The following is a 6,712-nucleotide window of genomic DNA, read 5'->3' on the forward strand; positions in this document are numbered from 1 at the left end:
TGTACCACACAGGCCTCCATATTTTATCACCAAATGGGGGTTTGGTATGGAAAACGAAAATCAAAGTGCAAAGGAAGCTCCTGTACCAGTCGACCAAACGTGATTGACTGAAAGTGTTTATTGAGCTGACGCTCTATGATAATTCTGTCTTGTCGTGACTGATAGCTCAGCTATCACCGTAGCTAGAACACTCTCAGCGCTTGGCGGGGATGGAATCCTGTAACCATTCCAAATCAGTACAACGAAATCAATGCAAATACATTGAATGACACTTTAAAATCCAGCGAGCTGATTTAACGATGTTCTATTTCTCGGCTGTGAGATCTCGGGAGGTTTTATCGAGAACTTTTCGTTTCCGGTGACGATTTTCTTTCCCGCTTTTCCGTTTTCCAAGATGGCTGACGTTGGTGGACTGAACGTGGCTCTTGAGACTGCTGAAGCGAATGCCACACCCCCTGCTCCAACCCCTGCCTCTTTCCCACCACCCGCCCCCAAATCTGTCCACTTCACCATCACTGCTTGACTATGATGTGACATATGCAACAATTTTTTTTGTTTGTTGGTAAAGATATGCTTTGTATCAGAGAGCAGAGAGAGTGGGAGAGAGACAATAGAGAAACACAAATACATATTTTTTAAAATATCAAATGATGTTGAAAAATCTGTCTTTTTTTGTTCATGTAAAGAGAAAAAAATTATTACAAATGTTGCTAGTACACATGTGCTGTAAATTGTTCTTTGGTGTAGTAAAAATCATCATGGTTTAGTCGTTTTTAAAAATCATTTTCACCGAAGGTTCTAGTGTCTTATTTTAGTTAGCCTTCTGCTCCACCGCATTTTAAGAACCGGCTTAATATTTTTCTAAGAGAAAATGCATGCGTTTGTTGGAGAACTTTGGGTTTAGTGTCGCACAAGGACAGGCGTTGTCTCTGGATACATCCCAACGGCACCCTATTCCCTATATAGTGCACTACTTTTGATCAGGGCACATAGGACTCTGGTCAAAAGTAGTGCACTATATAGGGAGTAGGGTGCCATTTGGGACACAAGCCTCTGTCTTTCAGTTTCCATGCCTAAGTGAAAACACTTTTAGGGGTGAAGGAGTGTACTTAGGTCTTGTACATGAGATTATGTAAATTGAAGAAATTAAAAGGATGATTATATGACGATTACTTTTGATCTGTTACAGCTTGTGTTGACAAAAATACTGTATATGAATTATTGAAAAGATATTAAAAAAATAAAATGCAATTGTTTAGTCCGGTTTAGTGTCTATTAGTAAATAGAATAAATGATTGTCCTATTAAAATACTTATATAAGACTGGTTGTCTTCTTTTGACATCAACATTTAGATGTTTTCAAAGTCAATGTATGGTCTGCTTTGCTGCACCAATATAATCTACCGTATTTCTACTTATACGCTATGTTGTATACCCACATATTTCAGTGTAACTTCTGCACCAAAGAACTGCTGTTGATACAAAATGTACAGTGCCTTCAGAAAGTATTCACACCCCTTGACTTTTTCCACATTTTGTTGTGTTACAGGCTGAATTTAAAATGGATAAGTTGTCGGAGAGGACAAAAAACACTCAGTGATTTCACCATGAGTCCAATCAATGGTGACTTTAAAACAGTTACGGAGTTTAATGGCTGCAGGAGAAAACTGAAGATGGATCAACAACATTGTAGTTACTCCACAATACTAACCTAATTGACAGAGTGAAAAGAAGGAAGCCTGTACAGAATAATTGTTTTTCCAAAACATGCATCCTATTTGCAACAAGGCACTAAAGTAATCCTGCAAAAACTGTGGCAAAGCAATTCACTTTTTGTCCTGAATACAAAGTGTTTTGTTTGGGGCTAATCCAATACAACACATAACAGAATTGTATAATTGCCAAGCATTGTGGTCGCTGCATCATGTTATGGGTATGCTTGTAATTGTTAAAGGACTCAGGATGACTTTTTAGGATAAAAAAGAAACGGAATGGAGCTAAGCACTGGCAAAATCCTAGAGGAAAACATGGTTCAGTCTGCTTTCCAACAGAAACTGGGAGATTAATTCACCTTTCAGCAGGACGATAACCTAAAACACAAGGCTAAATCTACACTAGAGTTGCTTACTAAGAAGACAGTGAATGTTCCTGAGGAGCCGAGTTACAGTTTTGACTTAAATCTGTTTGAAAAAATATGGCATGACCTGAAAATGGTTGTCTAGCAATGATCAACAACCTATTTGCCAGAGCTTGAAGAATTTTGAAAAGAATAATGGCACATGTTGCACAATCAAATGTTGTACAATTGACAGTGTAGATCGTTGACCAAATATGACAATTAAATCAATTTTAATCACACTTTGTAACAAGACAAAATGTGGAAAAAGTCAAGGGGTTTTATACTTTCTGAAGACACTATATAATGATAGTCCTATAGCTGTGAGTGGGGACATGATGGGGTGAGGGGGTGCAGTCTTGTCCAATCTCAGCCATACAATATGGAGCAGGAGAGTCTATCTCCCAGGGTAATTTCTCTCTGCATTGTGAATGTATTAGCATATCACAGGGAGTTGGCCTGTGTGTGTGCGTGTGTGCGTGTGTGTGTGTGTGTCTTTGCCTGTGTGTGTGTGTGTGTGTGTGTGTGTTTGCCTGTGTGTGTGTGTGTGTGTGTGTGTGTGTGTGTGTGTGCGTGTGCGTGTACGTGTGTGTGTGTGTGTCTTTGCCTGTGTGTGTGTGTGTGTGTGTGTGTGTGTGTGTGTGTGTGTGTGTGTGTGTGTGTGTGTGTGTGTGTGTCTTTGCCTGTGTGTGTGTGTGTGTGTGTGTGTGTGTGTGTGTGTGTGCTCGCACATTTGTCTATCTGTATTAGCATATTTCTCATCAGGGAGTTAGTAATTGAGATGTTTTGGGAGGATGTGTAGTCCCTCAGCTTCCCAGGGTGCATTGCAGATGACATGCATCAGGGGGAAAACTGAAGTGGGACTTACCCAAAGAGCATGCCAGCACATAGACTATTTCTCCCCCAGCTATTTTTACACAGGGGTCAGAGGGTAATGGTTTTATTTCTGCCGCTGGCTCCTTTTACTGTACACCGAGAGAGAAAGGGAGGGGAGGGAGAGTATGTGTTTGTATCCCTCTGTCCCCATGTCTACTGTGAATTTGTCCTAAAGCAATGACCCGCTTGTCTCCAAAGAGACTTGTGGGATTAAGACAGTCCTTTCTCCATGACTTCTCTACTGTTATTCAAAACTAAATTCAGAGAGCAAAATATCATAGATCTGTATCAGTTAGACAGAGACTAAGAACAGAGAGAAAGGAATCTAGGCCTATATATATCTGCAGTACCAGTCAAAAGTTTGGACAAACCTACTAATTCCAGGGTTTTTCTTTATTTTTACTATTTTCTACATTGTAGAATGATAGTGAAGACATCAAAACTATGAACTGACACATATGGAATCGTGTAAGCAAAATAAGTTTTATTAAAAAATCTAAATATATTTTATATTTGAGATTCTTCAAAGCAGCCACCCTTTACCTTGATGACCGCTTTGCATATTCTTGGTATTCTCTCAACCAGCTTCATGAGGAAGTCACCTGGAATGCATTTCAATTAACAGGTGTGCCTCCTTAAAAGTTAATTTGTGGAATTTCTTTCCTTAATGCGTTTGAGCCAATCAGTTGTGTGACAAGGTAGGAGTGATGAACAGAAGGTAGCCTTATTTGGTAAAAGACCAAGTCCATATTATGACAAGAACAGCTCAAATAAAAAAAGAGAAACAACAGTCCATCATTACTTTACTTTAAGACATGAAAGTCAGTCAATGTGGAAAATGTCAAGAACTTTGAACGTTTCTACAAGTGCAGTTGCAAAAACCATCAAGCGCTATGATGAAACTGGTTCTCATGAGGACCACCACAGAAAAGGAGGACCTAGAGTTACCTCTGCTGCAGAGGATAAGTTAATTCAAGTTACCAGCCTCAGAAATTGCAGCCCCAAAAAATGCTTCACAGAGTTCAAGTAAGAGACACATCTCAATATCAACTGTTCAGAGGAGACTGCGTGAATCAGGCCTTTATGGTCGAATTGCTGCAAAGAAACCACTACTAAAGGACACAAATAATAAGAAGAGACTTGCTTGGGCCAAGAAACTCGAGCAATGGACATTAGACCGGTGGAATTTTTGGATTCAACCACCGTGTCTATCCTTTCATAGTAGGTGAAAGGATATCTCTGCATGTGTAGTTCCCACCGTGAAGCATGGAGGAGGAGATGTGATGGTGTGGGGGTGCTTTGCTGGAGACACTGTCTGTGATTTATTTACAATTTAAGGCACACTTAACCAGCATGGTTACCACAGCATTCTGCAGCGATACACCATCCCATCTGGTTTGTGCTTAGTAGGACTATCATTTGTTATTCAACAGGACAATGACCCAACACACCTCCAGGCTGTGTTAGGGCTATTTGACCAAGAAGGAGAGTGATGGAGTGCTGCATCAGATGACCTGACCTCAACTCAATTGAGATGGTTTGTGATGAGTTGGACCGCAGAGTAAAGGAAAAGCAGCCAACAAGTGCTCAGCATATGTGGGAACTCCTTCAAGACAGTTGGAAAAGAATTCCAAATGAAGCTGGTTGAGAGAATGCCAAGAGTATGCAAAGCTGTTATCAAGGCAAAAGGTGGCTACTTTGAAGAATCTAAAATCTATTTTGATTTGTTTAACACTTTTTTGGTTACTACATGATTCCATATGTGTTATTTCATAGTTTTGATGTCTTCCCTATTATTCTGCAATGTAGAAAATAATAAAAAAATAAAGAAAAACCTTTGAATGAGTAGGTGTGTCCAAACTTTCGACTGGTATGTGAGGAAAGAGGAATGAAGAGGCTTACTGTCTGTACACTACACTGTTTCTCTCTTTCTCACACACACACACACACACACACACACACACACACACACACACACACACACACACACACACACACACACACACACACACACACACACACACACACGTATCCCACTAGGATGAATAAGTGAATAGACGTAGGAGGTAGAGAGGAGGGGAGAGACAGCGGCAGCAAGAAAACAATATGTCTTTTGTAACCCACTGTGACAGGGGCGCTACACGCCTTTCCCTCTTCCATAAATCATATCCTTCACATTGTCAAGCAGTGAACAGAACGAGGGAAGGAGTTAGGAGAAGGAGGGAGGGAGAGAGAGAGAGACAACAGGGTTTTAACTGTAGGCTCATCCATCCATTCTACTCTTCTTCTAAACAGGCACTTTTTTCCCCTCCATCAAAAATGTCTAAGTTAAAGTTGCTACTCAATATACACTGGCCCAATCGCCTGTCTCTCTGTGACCTTGAACCAACCCATAACCACTTCCATTACACACTTTCTGGTTTGTTGTTGCTGATCTGAAATGAGTGAAACTGTCAGAAAGCTGCCAACATGGAGGCCTAGCTGGAGCTGTGACAATATTGCTGATGCCTTTCTATTCCCAGCTACTACTTTTAGTGCATACAGTAGGAATCAATGAGGGCCTAAAGTTAGGGGCATAGGGGTTAGTTTGGGATCAAGCCTGTGCTTCTCCGATTAAGGGTGTACTTTGAAAGGGGGACTCTGCCACCTTCATTCACCCTGCCCATACAGTACATCACTGTCCCCCAGGAACCCTTAGGTTGGTACCAAAGTTCTCTCCATTCATGTGTCCGTCCAGCAGCATTTAAGAGTGACACCTCTGGAGTATCCTTGTTGAAAGCCAACGATGACCAGAGTCCTTTGATGAGGGACAGCAAGGGGGCACACAGCAAGGGGACACCCAGCAAGGGGGCACACAGCTAGAGGGCACACAGCAAGGGGACACACAGCAAGGGGACACACAGCAAGGGGACACACAGCAAGGGGGCACACAGCAAGGGGGGCACACAGCAAGGGGACACACAGCAAGGGGACACACAGCAAGGGGGCACACAGCAAGGGGACAGACAGCAAGGGGACACACAGCAAGGGGGCACACAGCAAGGGGACAGACAGCAAGGGGACAGACAGCAAGGGGGCACACAGCAAGGGGACAGACAGCAAGGGGACAGACAGCAAGGGGACAGACAGCAAGGGGGCACACAGCAAGGGGACAGACAGCAAGGGGACAGACAGCAAGGGGGCACACAGCAAGGAGACAGACAGCAAGGGGACAGACAGCAAGGGTGCACACAGCAAGGGGGCACACAGTAAGGGGACAGACAGCAAGGGGACAGACAGCAAGGGGACAGACAGCAAGGGGACAGACAGCAAGGGGACAGACAGCAAGGGGACAGACAGCAAGGGTGCACACAGCAAGGGGGCACACAGCAAGGGGACAGACAGCAAGGGGACAGACAGCAAGGGGACAGACAGCAAGGGGACAGACAGCAAGGGGACAGACAGCAAGGGGACAGACAGCAAGGGTGCACACAGCAAGGGGGCACACAGCAAGGGGACAGACAGCAAGGGGACAGACAGCAAGGGGACAGACAGCTAGGGGACAGACAGCAAGGGGACACACAGCAAGGGGGCACACAGCAAGGGTGTACACAGCAAGGGTGCACACAGCAAGGGGGCACACAGCTAGAGGGCAAACATTGAATATAATCACCAGTGGCCTTAAAGGATCTTATGGGTAGTTTCTGACATTCAGTGGGTGATGACAGCTGCAGTTTACAG

This window comes from Oncorhynchus mykiss, chromosome 21, assembly GCF_057628025.1.
Source record: "Oncorhynchus mykiss isolate SJ-2025 chromosome 21, ASM5762802v1, whole genome shotgun sequence".
Taxonomy (NCBI): Eukaryota; Metazoa; Chordata; class Actinopteri; order Salmoniformes; family Salmonidae; genus Oncorhynchus; species Oncorhynchus mykiss.